The sequence below is a fragment of the Rousettus aegyptiacus genome, unplaced genomic scaffold (assembly GCF_014176215.1).
Source record: "Rousettus aegyptiacus isolate mRouAeg1 unplaced genomic scaffold, mRouAeg1.p scaffold_m13_p_17, whole genome shotgun sequence".
Taxonomy (NCBI): Eukaryota; Metazoa; Chordata; class Mammalia; order Chiroptera; family Pteropodidae; genus Rousettus; species Rousettus aegyptiacus.
In genome coordinates, this window is record NW_023416292.1 from 2,365,618 (window position 1) to 2,384,909 (window position 19,292).

Consider the following 19,292-nt stretch of genomic DNA (forward strand, 5'->3'; position numbering starts at 1 on the left):
CTCTGCTGATTCCTCTGCCTGTTGACTTTCTCCACCCTTATTTTTCATCTACAAGGTGGTCTTGCTGTTTGAAATTCAAAGGAATTGGATGAGCATACCCAGAACTTAGCTGCCCGTAGACGGAAAACTGGTCTTCCAAAAAAAGAGGTCCTAGTGCTTTAGATAGGAGACACTAGAATAAATGCTTCAAGCTGGACTGACTTTAAGCCTCTCCATCCAGAATGCTGTGGATTTTCAGCCCTGAGCTGAAAATTGCCTTAACCAGATACCATTTGCGAAGAGGAAAACTGAGGCGATTGGAAAGGATCCCTCCAGCGCCGTGCCTCTCTCCCTCACTAACTCATCCACACTCGCATTCAGCCTTTCTTTTTTCCTTTGGTCTCAGGGGAAGCTGAGGTACGACTCTTTGTGTTCGTGCCCCATCCTCTGGGTCTCTGTCAGGATGATGCTCCATGAATTCCCTCTCCCTCCCCTGTATCTTCACTTCTTCTTAACTGGGTCTCTCTCTTCAGCACATAAACATGTTCAAGCTTCTTCTAGCCTTAAAAAGAAAAGAAGAAAAAAAAACCCTACCCCTTGAGCACTCTCCCTTGACATTTATCCTCCAACTAATACTCTCTGTTCTTCCTTTCCTGCCCAGCCAGCTCCCCATTTCTCCCTTCCCATTACTTTTCAATTTGCTGTCTCCGGACATCTGCCCCCAACATTCCTCGCAAAATGCCCCAGCAACGATGCCCAGTTCTGTAGTCAATGGACACGGCTGCTCCATCGGGCTCCACAGACCATTCCCTTCTTCCTTAAACCCTCCGCCCGCTGGCTTCCGTGACCCCGTTGTGTTGCCGTTGTTGTTGTTATCCGCCGTCTCTGCTCTCCCGTTCTGTCCACCCCTGCGACGTCGGTGCGGGTGCGGGATTCCAGTCTGAGTCCCCGTTCACACGACGCCCTCCGCTTGGGCGGCCACATCAGTTCTATCTCCTCCTCACTCCACTCACGTGCTGATGACTCCAAATGCGCAGCCCCCTCAGGCTTGTCTGTCCGCCCATATCTCAAACCCGAAATATTTCGGACTGAACCATCACCTCCTTCTTTCCTCCCCACCCCTTCTCCTCCCTCCCGGTTCCCACGGTGGCACCACCCAGTCACCCAGGTTAGAAACCCTAAGGTCGTCCTGGATTCCTCCTTCCTTTCACCCCATATCCAACCACCAAGGCCTACCAACTTTTCCTCTTTGATACTTCCCAAATCTAGTCCTTCCTTCTAGCCTAACTGCTGTTGTCTTAATTAAACCCTTATCGTCTCTCACCGGCTATTACAACAGCTTCTAACAGTTCTTCCTCCTACTAACCTTTCCCTCCTTAAGGCTTTCTCCACAGAGCAGCCAGAGGGTCTTTCTAAAGTGTACATCTGATCATCTCACACCAGCTTAAACCCCTTCGGAGGCTCTCTCTTAGATTCCTTCACAAGGCCTTTATCACGCCCACATCTCCCTCTCCTCTCCAACCACTCATTACCATGCATTTGATACCTCTGTGATTTTGTTCCTTCTCCTGGGCATGTCCTTCCCAACACTCTGCCAATGTGACTCCAAACTCAGCCTTCTAAGCCTGTTCAGACACCGTGTTCTTCGGAAAGCCTTTCTTTGATCCCCTAGATTGAACTAAGGGCCCTTTCTTTATGCTCCCGATAGAAACCTGTACATGTCTCAAACATTTTATTCAAAATTAAACGTTGGATCCGTCACCGCCATTAAGCTCCTCAAGTTTCAAATTCCTCTCATTTTCAGTGAAAAAGATGTATGTGAACTGGGACATAGGTGGTGAGAAATTTTGTACATGGAGATGGGCGATCAGAATGCAAATAGTGTCCTTCCTTGGGGTCCTTCAAACACAGGACTAGGTTTCAACTAACAGGCTGGGTTTGGCCTGTATAAAGGCAGGTGGGTGGGCACACAAGCCCACTGAGTGCCTGCCAGTTCTGAGAGTCTTTGATTCTGACCTATTGAATTCCTTCAGGAAAATTCCTCAGAGGACTCCAAAGTCAAACCCCACCTAAGGCTAAGCCGCTCCTTAGCCCTGGGAGGAAATAAAAGAAAGGCCCAGAGACATTCCAGCAGGCCTGGCTCCCAAGGCTCTTCCCAGGCTGGAATTCAGATGAGGAAAGCTGAGCTACCCCTCTCTAACCACTGTCTGTGTCCCCCCAAATCCCCCACTCCCCCACCGTCCTCCCCCCGCCCCCACAGCTCCCGGCCAGGACACCACCAGAGTGTCAGCCACGCACAGGGAAGGAGACCCAGCTGACAGAGCACACACCCCGGGCCACACTGGCAACTGCTCCTTCCAAAAGGCTCCAGGTAGTCCCTTGTGAGGAGGCAGGATAGGCGGCACCCCCCCCCGCCCCCCCGCTAGGACCAGGAGAGCCATCCCTAAAAGTTAAGAGAAGGCACAGAGCAGCCACAGATGGCACAGGGGGATTCCAGAGAGGGCAAGAGGGAAGGCAGGAGCATCCTGTCCCAACGACCCGGGAGCTAGTGAGAACTCACAGGCCAAATTTCATTTGTTGGGAGAAGAGGCAGTGCACGAAGTATTTCAGGAATCAGATTCTCATGTTTCCTGACGCCCCCTTCCCCAATTCAGTTCCCTCTCTGCCAGTCTCTGCTGGGCTGACAAATTAGAAACTGCTCTGTTCCTTTAGTCCTTGAGGGCTACTAGGAATTTGGTTAAAAAAAAAAAAAATCAAATATCCATGTAGGTTCCAGGAAAGAGGTGAGGTGGACAAGGGCCTGGGTCTCTGCTACTCTGCAGCTCATCCAGGAAGAGATGGCTGGGGCCTGTACCACTGTGTCACACAACCCCAAGAAGCGCCCACCCGCTGTGTTCTATGTGAATGACATCCCTGACCAGAACAAAGAAAATCACATGAATGGTGCCTCCTGGAGTTGCGCACCTTGATGGCCCTGGCTGTGACCTCTTGTATCCAGCTCAAAACCGATTGAAATCATCCGAAAGGTCATTTCTATCAGTTTCCTTTTCCCACCTGCATGCATTGCTTTTAACGTTTCCCCACACTTGCATACTCTTTCTCCGCTTAATCATTTGAAAGATGCAAACCCTTCACCTCTAAATACTTCAGCCTGAATCACTTAAGAACTAGGACATTCTCCTATATAAACACAATATGCCACCCAGGAAATTCAACATTGATGCAATAACATTATTTAATATATAGTCCAAATTCTCAATTGTCATCTGGGAACTTTTTCAAACATATAAATTCCTGGTGCCTCTACTGGAGGGTCTGACTCAGTAGAGTGAGTCCCTGGACTCTGAACGTTTCTAAGCCCCTGGGGAGATTCAAATGGTCAGCCAGGTTTGACCCGCAAACTAGGATTTCAGAACTCCTTGGAAAGCAAGAGGGAACTGTGGAAAGAGACCCCAAAAAAGCACTAAAAGCAAGTCAGTTGGTGAAGAAAGAGGACATGTGTAAGGCCGAGCAGGTCGGTGCCAGGGTCTAAGCAGCGCCAGGCACCAAACTCGGTCTGCACAGCTGCCAACAGATGGCGGAAGGCCGGCAGGGAGGAAATGGGGTCAGGGCTGAGCCACACAATGATTCAGAGTCAAAGGGTGGAGAGAAAGGAGAGGGTACTCCCTCCAGTGAGCTGGCTCTGCTCGGTCCCCGTGCCAGAGAGGGAGGGCCCAGGGGCCAGCGCTGACACCAGCTGTGGGTGGAAGGTGGACAGGCTCTGGGAAGCTCCTCCTCTCAGGACAAGATGGGTCAAGGGGTTGGAGGCCATAAGGTCTTAATCCCTTTGGTTTCCAGAATTTTCTCTCCAGAGAGGCCTCCTGCCCCTATCCATCCATCTTCCAAGATCCACACTTACCCAGACCCCAAATCCCACTGGCTGTGCAGCCAGAGACCCACCCCTAAGGCATATGGGCTGCCCTGCTCGACTCTTCCTCCCACACCCCAGCTCTAGCAGGAAAAGTCAGCATGTGCCGCGCCAGGAGTCCGATTCCTCTGTCAGCAAGGTGTACCAAGAAGATCACATAGGCCACCTCCCTGCCTCAAACAGGTGTGTATCCAATGCCCACTTCCATACTGAAAACCTACAGGTTTTATACAACTCTGCAAGCTTCCGTCACTGAATCACACACACTAACAAAGTCTTTCTATTATCTAACCTGTGGCCCGTCTGTGTGGCTCTCACTTAGTTCCAAATGCGGGGAGACAAAAAATGACTGTCTGCGTTCTCTACCCACTCAGACAGCCCTCTCTAGCATCCTCTGAGGCAAATCAAAGTGGCCCCACATGGTTCAGTCTTTCCTACTGGAACTTACTTTCCATCTCTCTTGGGAATTTCCTGGGCCTATCTTGGACTTCCACTAATTTGAAGCAAAAGTGGATACAAACATTAGCATAAAGCCTTCTGAGTCCTTAGACGGCCAGAAGGCCAGGTGATAGGAGGCTATGTGACATGGTTAAATCGAGTTGGGTTTGCATTCAGAGCCCCAGAGTCCCCCAATCCTGGCTTGGAAAATATTTGTGCAGTTGGTTCTAGTCTCACATGCACACACAGAATCCCTGGAGATCACAGCTCCCACCACACACCCTGAAGATTCAGGATCTGAGTAGGGAGAAAGTCAGGAGTGGAAGAGGTGAGGCAGCTCATGGCTCCTCTCAAAACTTTCCTTCCTAGAGCCGGCAATTTGGATGACAGGGCTAGGGACTGAGAATTGGCAACCAGCTGAATGGAACCTTTTGCAAAGAGAAAAGAAAGGTCTTGGCAGTGTGTGGATCTCCACACCAGGAGCCATCCCACGAGCCAGAGCAGCCACATCACCTCTCTATCTAGCGCACACATCCTGCTTTCTCCCCCTGCCTGGCCTCATCCACCACCGCCCCAAGAATCAGCCCTTCCAGTTCAGATCAGCTGAGATCCCTCCAAAGAGCACGGTGGGCAGGAATGCGAACTAGTGCAGCCGGTGTGAAAAACAGTATGGAGATTCCTCAAAAAATTAAGAATAGAACTACCACATGATCCAGCATTTCTACTTCTAAGTAATTATCCAAAGAAATCCAAAGCACTAATTTGCAAAGATATATGCACCCTTATGTTTATTGCAGCATTATTTACAATAGCCAAGATATGGAAACAACCTGTGTCCGTCAACAGATGAGTGAATAAAGATGTAGTACACACACACACTTAATGAAATATTACTCAGCTATAAAGAGATGAAATCTTGTCTTTGCAACATGGATGGAAATGAAAGGTATTATGCTGAGTGAAATAAATCGAATGGAAAAAAGAACAAAAACCATATGATTTCACTCATATATGAAATACAAAACTAAAAGTAACAAATGAACTAACAAAACAAAACAAAACTTATAGATACAGACACTAGAAGGGGGGCTGCCGAAGGGGAAGGGAGTAGGGGGAGGTCGAAGAGCACAAAGGTGGTCAAATATAAAACACGGGAGGACCAGGCTGGATGATGAGCATGCAGCAGAGTACACAGATGTCAGTTACAATGTTGTATACCTGAAATTTTTGTTATTAACCAATGTTACCTCGATAAAAAAATTTAAAATGTAAAAAAAATTTTTTAAAGAATTACTCCAGCTTCCTCAGCCCTCAGAAGAAGTTGGGGAGCAGGATGGTGAGGGGTGAGAAGAGCTTAAGGATGAACTCGCCTCACCAGTCTTGGCCCCCAGCTGCGGGGACTCCTAAAGAAACTTCCTCAGGGACACTTTCCCCGTGAAACATTTTCAAACGGCAACATCTAGGAAACCCTAGCCTCCGTGTGGGTACTATAGGCCCCATGCAGGGTAAAGGAAGAAGAACCTAAGAACGTGGGTGCAGTGAGGGACGCGCACAGCAGCCCTCCCTAGGCCTTGCCGCCCCACCAGCTCTCTCCGCCTCATCGCCTCAGCTTTGCTTCACCGGGCCATTTGCTTCCTGCAAAACAAGCTCCTGCAAGGCCCAGGGTGCCTCCTGCATGGCCCAGGGTGCCGCCTGCAAGGACCAAGAGTGCTGACTGCAAGGCCGAGGGTGCCACCTCTGTCACTTCCAGCTGAACCTACAGACCAGCTTACCCAGCCACGCCCTGTGGGATCTAGTTTTCCAGGATTCCTGTGGGGCTGGGAAAACTCCCCGGACCAGCCCATTAAGCAGAATCTAGAAAGTAGGTCACAGCTGTTCCCATCCAGCTGAGGCACCAAGGAGAGGACAGAACGTGCTGGGGCTAGAGGACTCACGGAAGGAAAAGATGAGAAGCAGAGTGGATCTACCTCACGCTGAGGTTCGGTCCTGACACCTGGTGTCCTCACACGCTGGGTGGGACTAACCCATCAGTGTCTGCAGGAGCAAAGAGGCACCTCAAACATGGCCCCGCCCCATGGCAAGGGGACAGGATGTATCTCAGGGCAACTGCGGCGGCACCAGACTAACCAGAGTGCACTGAATAATGCCAACGAGACCGTCCTGCCCCAGGAGGGCATCTTTGCTGGGGATCAATGCTCTGATTTTTAGGGAGTGTCTCCAATTCATTCGACTATAACGACTCTTGGTTGTTTTCAGGTAGCACCTTTCTTAGACGTCTGAAAGTCTGTCTCTCTCCTCCTGTCTGTCAGAGATGAGGAGAGTGAGAGTTAAGTGTCACCAACTTGGCCTGGGTTCTCACCCCAGAGAAGGGTCCAGACAGCCGATGCGGGAGGCTACCTGGTACTGATGCTCAGAAACAATCTTGGCCCCAGCCCTGTGCTCCTCTCAAAAGTATGCACTCAGCACAAATGTGCCAGAGCCCTAGGACAAGGACCCAGAAAATCAGTCCCCAGATTGAACTTATACAGTGTGGAGAAGGTGGGGCCAGCAGCCCAGTGTGGTGGTACCGTCTGTCGGAAGAGTGGGGCGGCGGCCTGTAAGCCCTGCGCGGGGAGCCCGGGGCCAGTGGGCTGCTGGCAACTGAGAGCCACCTGCTTGGCTGGAGGAGTGTGAAAGGAAGTTGAGTAAAAAAAGGTAAACCAGCCATCCATGCAAACCACCAAGTTGCTGTAGACCTGCTCCCACACTGCGACCAGGGCAAGCTCCCTCCCTCCCTCTGGGCGGGGAGGTTCTGCACCACTGTCCAAAGCCCTGCCCACTGTCCCCCTGCCACCACGGTTCCTAAACCCGCCATCTAGACGTGTGGTCTGATAGTAGAGATCATCTTCAATTAGTGCTAATTCCGCAAACAAGAAAATCCCCGATAGGCTGAAGTCACTCTCGGGGACCAAAAGCCACATAAGGAACCACACAAACAGCACATACACCCACACTTTCCCCACCTTCCCCCATACTGCACACATATCCCATATCCCTCCCCCATGCACATACCTCCAACAACCCCCACACCAGAGAGAAGTACTCCTACCCCTCCACACACACTTCTGCTCACTCACTGCCTCGTCAGCTCCCCAGGAACAAGAGAGGAAACTAGTCTTGATACTGAGGTCACGATCTGAGGTCACTGGCAAAGAAGTCTGAAAGAAGTAGACGGAAGGTTGAACTCGGAACAAAAAGGAAAACAGGACCCTCAGCTCCAGGGGGCAGTCCTGGGCCTCGCCAAGCAGGCCCTCCCTTCCCTGCACACACTCCAGCACGCTGGGAGCAAGCCCAGGGAGCATCAGGGAGCAAAAATGCTGCGCGGCAGGAGACCCTAGACCAAAGAGCCTGGGAGGCCCTTGCCCAAGGCTGGGGCGGTTATTTCCTAAGTCAGGGCAGAGTGGAGAAGTCCCCCGGACCAGGTGGGAAAGGAAAGGGGGGCCAGCTCTCAAGAAACCCCTTTCGACCCACAAACACACACACACACACACACACACACACACACACACACACACACACGACAACATCAAACATCTGATGCTAATTTACACAGGGGTGTTAGAGGCATAGGTGTGAGACCCTCCCAGTGACATTTGCATTTAAAAAGCAGAATCTGAGGGGAGGAGTACCCAACCCAATCATCCTGGCTGGGGTAAGGAAATTTCTAGAGCCACTGGGAGGAATGATCCATTAAAAGGCAGACAGGTGGATCGCTGGTGTAGGCCATGCCTTGCCATGACCTCCTCTAGTCTCAGCTCCTGAACCCATGGAATCTCTAAAACACAAGTCCCCCCAGTGCTGCCCACCGGGCAGTTTGGCCCTTTACGTCACTGACCCCTGCAATCCCTGGCCTTGGCTATTGTTAGCCCAGCCTAACCCAGGCAGCCACCAGGCCTTCCCCAGGAGCCACGCAGTTCCATCCACTTTTCCTGGTAGCAAGCCAGAAGGATATCCTGCTCAGGGCAGCCGAGGACATTGAACCCAGTGGAGACCAGAGATTCTATCTTACCCAGGTCAAAGGAGAAACCCCACTGGGAAGCAATGCCTGAACAGAAAACTGAGACATGAAATCCTCCACTAGATGGTCTCTTCGTGTCCAGAATCCCCAAAACGCCAGAAAGGGAATAACCTAGATGGGGGGACTGTAGGAGGCAGCAGGCAGTGGTTCTGATGATGCCAAATCACAGGGGACTCCAACTAGAACTCCCCAAATTGGACTGGTCCCAGCAGGTTCAGTGCCCTCAGCACAGCTCATCTGAAAATACAGCCTGGTATAGAGCCCCATACCCTATTTCCCAGTCCACCTGACTCAGGCCCTCAAAAGCCAAGGGTGCTGCTGGAGGCATCTTTCTCTCTATCATCTTTCTATCCCAATTCAAGATCTTCAGAAGCCTTCCCTGGCCAGCCCTTTCAAATTCTTCTTTTACTGTCTGTGTGCCCTTAACACTCTGACGCTGTGTGTGTCATGTGACTGATTAAGATGCTGGCCCGGTGTCTGGGACACAAGAACAATACATCTGCTTTACATAGCATGAAAACAACCATTTTTGCTTCTCTGTGTATGGAGGGGCAAGAAGATATATTTTCAAAGCAGAAAGCAACCAAGAGGATGGAGGAGTAGAGCAAGGGATCATGTCAGTCTATGTTGCTCTGCACACACCCTGATGCCTTCCTCCCATCCCCTGTGCCGCACTCCCAAGGGAGACAGAGGTCTCCCTAAGACAGAGCCCAGGTACACATAGCAGAGGGGTGGACCAGCTGCCCACCTGGCACAGTGCATCACGCTCACATTCATCACCCCGGCCCCATCTTTATGGGGCCCTCATCCAAGTGACCCTCCCTCAGGGTCTACCAGGGTGGCAACAGGGATTAGCTGACAAGCTGGCAGCTAGATAAGTGTAGCCAGAGTGTGGCCATCTGTGCAGGAGCACTGAAGCTAACAACCCATAGGCACCTTGCTGAAATACCATTACAACGGAAGTAATCACCATTACAAAGTTTGTCAAATTAGCACCTGCAGGGCTATGTCCACTGCCCTGCCTGGAGTGTTTTGGAGAAAGGGAAAGAGGAGGAGGAGGTAGGGAGAAGGGGTGCACAGGGGGAAGCTGAATGAACATGAGTGTCACAGAAATGGAAGGAAACAGGCCTCTTGTTCTCCTCTGGGATTTTGTGCCAGGTATTGTCTTGTTTAATCCTCACAACAATCCTTAAGTGTGGATATTATTATTATTCCTTACTTTATAAATGAGGAAACTAGAAAAAAGGAAAGAGGTTGAGTAAATTGTCCAAGGTCACACTAGAATCGAGAATTAAACTGAAATGTGTTTGCGGCGGCCACAATTCAGTCTTTTTCCAATTCTGCCATAGACCCAGGTACATAGCTTGTTACTAAATGTTCAGGCTGATATCAGAGATTATTCTAGTACACCCCACACTCTCTTCCCACAGCCCAAACACTTCTTCGTCCTCCTCAAGCCACTCAAAAAACAAGCAAACGAATAAACCACAACAATGAGGACTCAGTTCGACAGATAAGAGAACCAATGACCACAGGGCAGAAATGATTTGTCTGAGTCACACAGCTAGCTCATCAGTGGCAGCAGGGAAACTAGAAGCTGGTCTCAGACTCTCACTCCAGTGTTCTTTCCAGACTGAGCCACAACCAGTCTATCCGCGCCCATCCTCAAAATCTTCCAAGGAAAGAGATCCCCCAGCATTCCAATATTTCTCCAATTGGTGTATTCCTTTCCAAGTTTCTGACTACTTTTATTAAGTGAGAAAGTAGGCATTGAAAGGTTATTAGTCCTTTCTCCCTACCTGAACAACTGAAACAGCCGACTAACCAGTCCATCTCCCCTCTACTCCACTAGCAGGATACTCCTCCTGCAGCAATCATCACGTCGTCTTTCTGACGAAAAGGTTTCTCCCTCTCTTTCCTTGTCAGATACTCAAGACTCTCCACAGAGTCCAAGCCCAGTCTCCCGCATGCCTCCCAAATACTGATGGCTCTTAACCATTCTCCAGGGCCCCAAGTTTTTCCACAGATCATGCTGGTGCCTTATGGAATACTCTCTGCTTGCCTTCAGCAAATGCCTACTCTTGCACTAGAGCCTCCTCTCATCTCCTATGACGATCACTTTGTTTGCTTCCAAACATCTCTAAAATTTGTAGTGTGTCCTACTGCATTTACATTGTTTTACGTTACCCCTACGAATGATCAGAATAAAAATGTATTTTATCCACGTAGCTGCTTTATAGTTACAAAACACTTTCATAGACATCAGCCCATTAATCTTAAGAATAAAAATGACCTCATTTATCTTGCCTTCCCATGATCCTCAGCATGGTGTTTTACACATGGTACAGAGCTGTTAAAGGCCACGTTGGAGGATGCTCTGACCAGTCCAGAGAACAGCTAACATCTCAGTGCTGCAAGACAGAGATTCTGAGGCTGGATGAGACAGGTGAAGTTGCAATTTATTTCTCCAGGTAGATACCCATAGCATTTGTTAGATCTTCATAGTTTAGAGGCCTTCAAAATATTAAGCACTCTGGTCCTAGCTTCTATACTTCTACGAAATGCTGCCCAAGATTACACCAACTCTTGGGGCAGCCATATGGTGATTGACTCATACCAAGCTTACAGGATTACCCTACTCCATTGAGAAACTAACTTAGCCATTCACTTGCATTTTTTTGGAGCACATAGAGGTTATCTCAGGGTCAGGGACCACACCAAATTTGAGTTTGTGTCCCTAGGGTTTAACGCAAACCTGCTACTGAAGGATGATAAAATAATTGTAACCACCACCATTACCAAGCCCTTGCCATATATCAAGCACTGTTCTAGGCAGTTCATTGATGAACTCGTTCCACTCTTACCTCAGCCTTTTTTTTTTTCCTGGTGCTATTATTTTCCCCATCTTCCATATGAGAAAACAGAAGCACAGATAAATTAAGTAACTTTCCCAAGATCAAACGACTAGTTCATAGAGGAGCCAGGCTCTGAACCCAAGGAATCTGGTCTCAGAGCCAAATTTATATGACCTGTCAATCGATGAATGAATAACCATAAGAATGAAAGAGCAGAGGTACTGGAGATGTTTTTGTTGGACAAACAACCTACCATTAATTAACTCACCCTATACTATCCATAGAAATATATCATGAGAGTCTTTCTCAAACTTTCCTTGAGTTCAGCCAGAGAATATCTATAAGTAATTTTCTGATCTACCAATACAGAATACTTGTCAGTAAAATGCAGAAGCTTGATTTGATTTATTCTTAGTGAACTAAGGTCCCCCAGAACATAAACTCTAAGAGGACAGGGATTTTGTATGTCTTCTTCACTGCTATGCACTTAAGAGAGCATCAGGTACATCGTGTACCTTCAGTGCACAACTGGTAAATAAATGGATGGATGAATAAAATATAAAATGCAAACTCCTTCTACAGTTCTGGACAGATTAAACTACTTTCGGTTTGCCTCGTTCACCCCTCACTTCACCTCCCACCCCAGTTCCTACTCATTGCTCAGATCTCAGTTAATATTTAATTTTTTCCAGGAAGTCTGACCACCCCAGATACCCCAGGCACACTTCCTCTGGTACAGCATCCCCATCAACAGAAAGTTCTGGAAACCTATCTAGGCACCGAAAGCACCTCAAGTCCTCAGCAAGCACTCAAAGTCGATTTGTTGAACAAGCGAATGAGTTATTTTTAAACATTATTTGAAAGCCTTATATCCCTTTATAATCATATCTTCTTCGACAGACAACACTAAGATCCCTTCTGTTGTCATCTGGCTCTTGGGGAAGCCTCGTCTCATTCGGAACTTGGGCCTCACTGACATTTTCTTCTCACAGGCCCCTTCAGTGCAGCACAGACAGAACACAGGTTCTGGAGGAATCCTGGCCTACCTCCAAACCTCAGCTTTTCTCTAATTAGTTGTACAATCTTAGACATGTTTCATGATTGTTAGTTGGAATCTAAACTTAATATAAATCTCAGTTCTCCCAACTGTAAAGGGGTGAAGAGACAATTTCATCATCGTCCATTTCTTCCAAGGTTGAGGAGAAGGGAAAATGAAGATAATGTTAGAAGAGCTATAGGTGGACGGACGCTCAATGCCAATGGCTATCCTCTTGCCTTTCTTGGTACTTGCATTTTTGCTTAAGTAGCTCCTTTTCCCCTTTCTTGTTGGGATCACCTACAACAGCAGAGTCGAAATTGCACTTCAGAGAATTTGCCAACCCTCTGGAACCACTCTACCTTTCAAAGTCTCTTGTTAGAGAACTATATCTATCTTTTTAATATACACAAAAACAAAAACAAAAACAAAACACTGCCTTCTTGCAGTCTAGAGTGGAAATCTGACATCCCTGGTTATAATGTTTTTTGGAAAAATAAAGTTACCTTCTCCAAGGATCGCCTAATATCCAATTTGTAAACAATCTCTCCTTTCTTGGTCAGAATTAAATGCACTTCAATGGGGCTCTTAGTTCTCTGGAAGACATAACAGCATTGCGGGTAGGAATGGGACAGACATTCTGCTTCCAGGAAAGTAGAGAGGGAGAGAGGAAAAAAGAGAGGGAGGGAGGGAGGGAGGAAAGGAGGAAGGGAGGGAGGGAGGGAGGGAGGAAGGGAGAGAGAGAGAGAGAGAGAGAGAGAGAGAGAGAGAGAGAGAGAGAAGAGGTGTCTCAGTAGTTGAAGGGCCCCATCATTATTCTCAACTGGGTTCAGGTTAGTTTGTGACCTGACACAAGAAGAACTCATAACTATTTCTTCTGCCTGGCAAGGTGAACTGTAGTATTTCCTCAAAATGAAATCTCCTTGGTTCTCTCTATTCCCCTCACCTTTCCTTATGCCTTCTGGTTTGCTGCCAAGGGCAGCAACTTGACTTAGAAAGAAAGAGAGAAAGACTTAGCCGGAGAGGATGCCTCCACACAGCTTGTTCCTGGTGGGCCTGGCTCAGCCACGCACGGGCATAGGCAACCAGCTGTGTGTGAAGCAGCTTTCGTGCCTGGCACCCACTTGCTCTGTGGGGAGGATACAGAAAGAGGAGACAAAGTCCATTCTTACCTCTAAGACAGGACCAGGGGGTGACAAGAGAAACTTAGAAGGAGGCACAAACCCCAGTAGGAAGAACTGCTCAGAAAAAAACCACTGCTCAGGAGGTTAGTCTCACAATGACTAGGGTTCACTAGGGTTGAGAGAGAAAGATCCAGGAAGTAGGGAGTTAATATTTTCAAGGAATAGGGGCAGGAGTACAGTTAAAGTGGAAGGATAACAGTTTGTAAAGAGGTAAGTAATCTTTGGCTTCTCTTTGAAATACTGAGGAGCCTCCCCAGGTGAGACTTCCTACAGGAAGTTCTCAGGAAGGGGAAGGAGTGAATCTCTTAAAGAGTCCTTCAGCCATAGGTTCTCTATTCTGCCTCAGGACTACTAAGAACTCCTTTCCTCTTCTCCATACCTTGAGGGTCTCTGCCCTAAAGCACAAACAATGCCTTCTAGGCCCTTAATCTCTTTCGCCAGCAAGGAGATTTGTAGATTCTCTACAAAATAGTTGGGGTGAATAAATTCCATCACCAATGTTCTGAAAGAAAAGAATTTACAACAATGAAGCCGCTGATAGGGTCAAACACAGGGTTCTAAGTTCCAAAGGATAGGTCCTTTCATTGGTCATATTGTGGTCTGTGGGGCAAGCATGGAGTTGCAGCATTGCTAGCAACCATGTGACTTCTCATGGAAACAATCTCCGGGGTCCTTTCCAGTTGTAATGCCTTATGTGGCCATGGAGAATGCAAGAATAGTCTCCTTTCACTTCATAAAACGGATACCAAGTAAGGTAGATATGGACATATCAGAATAAAAGATTTGCCTCAGTTATTCCAGGGCCTCCTCTTACTAGAATTGCCCAGAAGGTGGCAAAATTACTTGCTTTGATTATCCCCAGTCTTCTCTTTACACTAAAGGTAAGGATATGAATGAGAAAGCAGAGAAAGGCCAGTCCAAGACATTCACATACATGCGCCTCAACCCTCAAACTGGGAATCCAGTATCAATGAATTCTGCAACTCAGCTGTCCTTTCTGCTCTCCCAAGACCCAATATCTGCCTAATAGTGCCATGAAGGTTATAAGCACAAGGTGACATTTCCTCCTTCAAATCCCTCCTCTGTCATTTACTAGCTGGCTGACATCAGTAAGTGTTAGCTATTATAGTATTGGCTAGCTCAGCACTACCTGTCTATAGATAGTAGCCAGCCTTTGGGCAGTGGGGGAGGGTGTATGTCTCTCCCCAATTCCTTACAGATATAATTAAGCAGCATTTCCTTCTCTCCTAGTTCCCATCCTGCCAATCCTATTTAAAGAGAAAAACCCAAGAAACAATACCTTGGTATTGTATTCCCTTAGCAAGAAAGGAAAGTTTCCAGAACATTCTCTGCTCCATATCTGTTTCCTTCCACACCTCCCCCCATCCCCACCAGCTCTCTCTTCCTTGTCACAAGGCTAAACTCACAATGAATAACCGACATTTGTGTGGTACTCTAGTTTTCAGAGTGCTTTTTTGCATACATGATTTTATTTAGTTCATGATAAGCAATGTATTTCATTCTTAAAACAATTCTGTGAGCCAAGGGCATTATTTTTTCCCCCATTTTATAGATATGCAAACTAAGTCTTAAATAGGTTCACAAGCTGTTCTTGCTCACACAGTTAGAATATAAGTCAGTCACATCAGGACTCAAAGCCAGGCCTCCTGATACTAAACACATCCACTATTTTCTCTTCTACTCCACATTACCATGTCCAAGTTCACATTCTGGGAGCACGAGGAGACTGAAGTTTATGGATGGTTACAAAGCCCCAAAGAGTACAGAGATCCCTAACTTTTCTTTTTGCTGGCCCGAGTAGAGCTGTCCAGTAGAGCTGAAGGACCACAGACATGAGATACCTGCAAAGTGCCAGGCCCAGGTGTGATGAAGTAATCAGAGGGGGAACAAAAGGCCCACAGGGTGTGAAAGATCTGCTACGGCAGACAGCACTAGGTCATGGCAAAGACTACAGGCAGTCCAGGCCACTGGGCAAACCCAAAGGAGCAGCACAGGGAAAAGCCTGAGGCCTCCCTCAACGATGTTTCCAGAGAGAAGGACATGGACAAGCTCCCTCTGGTCGGCTGAGAGCTTGATCAGATGAGGCACATACACCCATGCACACTCAGCAGCAAATTCAGAGCCATGGAAATGAAACCTTGGGCTCACCCAAAGACCAATGAAGCAGCAGCCACCATCTCCTCAGATGATGGCTGCCAGGCATGGCTATAAAATATGCCTCGACTTAATTTTTCCATGGACACAACCCCAGATGGGCCGGCCAGGCTCTGGAGGAGTTGCAATTCCAAAGCCTCAGAACCATTCTGCTCCGGGATCCATAGCTGGGGTTGAGAGGGAGGAATATTTGGGAATCCGAGTTGCCATCCCCTGGGCCATTTCTCTTCCAATATCTTTACAAGTCCAAGCGTAGCAATAGAGGAAGTTTTCCTTCAGCAACTGCTACAGGGTTGGAATTCAGTAAAATTGGTTATATCTGCAAGGCTATGTCCCAGACAGGTAGTTTAGATGGAGAAGGAGGGGCAATGTTGACCCACTTCTGGAAGCAGGGGTAGCTGTGTGCTAAAGAATATGGTACCATGCTGGGACCAGGCACTGCCCAGGATACAAAATTCCCCAACGGAATAGAGAAAAAAAACATCAGGGCAGCTAGAGACAATGGATTCCATATCCCAGGCAGGGCTAGGGGGGAGGGAGGAGGAAAGCCACAAAGACCCCCAAAAGGGAGTGGGGACGGAAGGAGAGAAGGTTGGCCTGAAGGAGCAAGAGCAACGGCAGCTTCTTCACAAGCACACAGCCCTCAGCCAAGGAGGGTGTGTGCACTCACTAACATACATTTGTAACCTCTTCCCACCACCCAGGACCCTGCCAAGCCCCTGGGCTCCCCACCCTACCCCATCCCACCCCACCCCACCCCAGCTGGGCAGCCTCCCTTGGGCTTCCTGCTCCTGCGATGGTTCCTCAGCATCAAAGCCACAGCTGTCGGGAGCTGAAAATGAGAGAGAAGTACAGACCAGGAGAACAGCGCCTCCGCGGAGGGCCGGGAACTCGAGCCTGAGGGTCCCTCTGTCTCCCAGGCTGCCTCCTTTTGCTGCAGTATCCTTATAAGGGAGAAGCCAAGTCTGCCACCCGTCTGGCTAAAAAAATGTATATATTCCCCAGGCTAGATGCTGACTTTTCACCCACTGCACGAGAAAGCACCACTCCCGCGCCAGGGCAGGTTTTGCTTTTTATTTCTCATATTAAAAAAACAAACCCCCAGAACATTGCTTGGTTCAGATTGCCTAGCAGCTGGAAGCCAGGAAGTGTGTTTAGAGGGAAAGAGGTGGGAAAGGGGGGCCCGGGGACTTCAGACGCCCCGAAACTGCTGGAGCGGGCTGGCCGTGGGGCTTGGCAACCTACTTGGCGCTGCGGGCTGGAGCTGTAGCCCTCACGGCATCCGCCGCTCAGCCCGCGCTGGCACCCGCGGCTCCTGCCATTGTTGCGCCTCGGTCGTTGCCATGTTGGAGGGACAGCCCCTTGACCTCCGCTCCCTCCACGCGGGGCCATCTGCAACCCCTGGGCGGGCGTTTCGGCCGGGCGCGCGTCCTACCTGTGCTCCCGGCGGTCTGTCCTGCGAGACCCAGACACGACGTGGGCAGCTGGCCCTGCAGCTCCCGGCGGCTCCGGCCCCGCGCAGCCCGGCCGCGCACCGCCCCGCGCCGCGCCCTCTCCGGGCTCGGCGCTCCTGAGTAGCCTGCAGGCAGCAAGGGGCACCGGGACCGGCTCCGAGAAAGGAAAGTCCTCTCGGCCGAGAGCGTGCGCAGCCCCCAGTCAGGCAACCCCGCGTGAGACAATAGCGGGAGCAGCCAGCGAGAGCGGAGAGGCCATCTCCCGGGGACCCGGCGCACTGCACGGCGACGCGAGTTTCGGCCAGACCCGCCAGCTAGCGCAGGATACAACAGCACAGGACACGCCAGCCCCGGCCCCGGCCGCAGCACCCAACCCGCGCAGTCCCAGCGGGAGGCGGGGCGGGCCCGCAGCTCTGACTGCCCTCCACCCCGCCCCTCGCCTCCCCTCCCCTCCGGTCCTCTGCCTCTCCCCTCCAGGCCTCCCCTCCCCTCTCCTCCCCCGCTCTCTTGCTCTTTCCTCCCCTCCACCTCATCCTCTCTTCCACCTCTCCTCCCATACCCTTCTCACCTCTCCCCGCCTCCCCTCCCCGCCACTCCCCCCACCTCACTCTTTTTCCCCTAACTCTCTCCTCCCCTCCACCTCACCCTCTCCTCCCGCTCTCCTCTCCTTTCCCCTCCTCTCCCCTCCCCTCCCCTCTACTACTCTTCCCCTCCATTTCTCCTCCCCTCCGACTCTCTCCCTCCCCACTGGGGCGGCAGGAGGAAAAGGGCGCCTGCGGCGAGTTTTGCTCGGAAAACCCAAGAGCCAAGATTTCCACTTCCCACTTGGGTAAAGGTTTTTGCAGATGGTCGTTACTTTTCCCTTTGCACTGGGTCGAATGCAGCCATTCTGCTGGAAATGACAGCTTTGCGGCCTCCTTATCGGTTTGAGGAATTTCCCCTCATCGTTAGGATAGCGACACCCGAAAGAGCTCCTACTTGAGGTCGCAGACTGGGGTGGGGAGAGGCTGTCTCTGCGCTTGGCACACTGAGCCTCCTCGGTTTTTCTATTTGCCCAAGTGGGTTGTCGCACCTGATCTCCAGAATAGCAATCAATCTGAGGGGAGAGTGGAGGTGGCGGGTCTTCCAACCCAAGTGTGGTAGGAAAACAAAACAAAACAAAAACCCTCTTTAATGCAGTGCGTTATATTTAACATTTTGACTCTAATTTTTCTTTAGAGGTGGTCTCAAGAATTTTCCTCGAGGCTCCACCCAGAATAAACCAATAGTTGACCAGCTCCTCATTTATATTTGGTTTGCATAATAATTATGATCTCTGATCTCAAAGTACATTTTCCTCAAAACGTGAATTTTATTCTCCCCCAGAACCCCCCTTCCTTTTATCTTGCCAGATCAACACCTGGTCCTCAGGTTCCCTCCTCTGCAATCCCTTTCTGGTTTCCCGGATCTCAAGACTCCTAGCCTCTCTCAGATGCCTAGTACTCCCCAGCCACGGTTCCCCTGAAAACATCTGCCAAACTTCCCCTTCCCTGGTCTCAAGGAAATAGTTGTTAAAGTGCTACTATTAAAGTCTGTTTTGGGTTCAGCAGAATTTTGTTTTTTGGGGTTTTTTTTAAAAAGACAAATGTGTTTGAAAGGTCTTTTAAATGTCTTCCTAATTAATGTGAAACTGCGACAAATCCAACACAGTCCTCAGGTTTGTAGAGTAGAATTGGGAGAGACTCCAGAGCTCAGTAAGAGGATAACTTTTCTTTGAAGACCCAAAGGAAGTCCTACAGATGAGAGAAAGCAATTCAAAAGTGAGTTCAGGATTCAGAAGGATTTCTTGAGATATTTTGTTCTAGTGTTAGATGGCGTCTGGGCAAACGCAAAGGACCCTTAATTTCAGGTAGCCTCGAGTGAGGCTATGGGAGGAGAAGCCCACGAAAGGAGACTGTGGCTTGTCTTTCTTCTCTCTAGCCACTACAGTGTGACCTTGGGTAGTGCATGTCACCCTCTGAGCATTGCTAATTACTACCAGCTTCATCTACCACTCAAGGCTATTGTGAAAATCAAGTGAGAGAATGTAAGTGAACCGTTTTGCTGACTGGGGACGGCCTGCTCCACACACATGTCGTAATGTACACATAATCCTATTTCTGATCCTCAAGAGCCACAGGGATAAACATGCATTCATTCTCTCACTCATTCACAATTTATGCCATCAG

The 19,292-nt window shown here is 49.3% G+C and overlaps 1 protein-coding gene across 5 annotated transcripts in view; it reads right to left on the reverse strand.

Moving 5' to 3' along the window:
- PIK3C2B (phosphatidylinositol-4-phosphate 3-kinase catalytic subunit type 2 beta) overlaps positions 1-17,462 on the reverse strand; it is a 61,648-nt gene extending 44,186 nt beyond the window's left edge. For 2 of the 5 annotated variants that reach the window (XR_001596314.2, XM_016140172.2), the window contains exon 1: positions 17,067-17,461. The gene's annotated coding sequence lies outside the window, so the exon portion shown is untranslated. Of the gene's footprint in view, positions 1-6,258; positions 7,304-17,066 lie in introns of those variants that run through there. The other 3 variants (XM_016140187.2, XM_016140175.2, XM_036234410.1) reach the window with 3 other exon arrangements.
- Between the last annotated feature and the right edge of the window lie 1,830 nt (positions 17,463-19,292).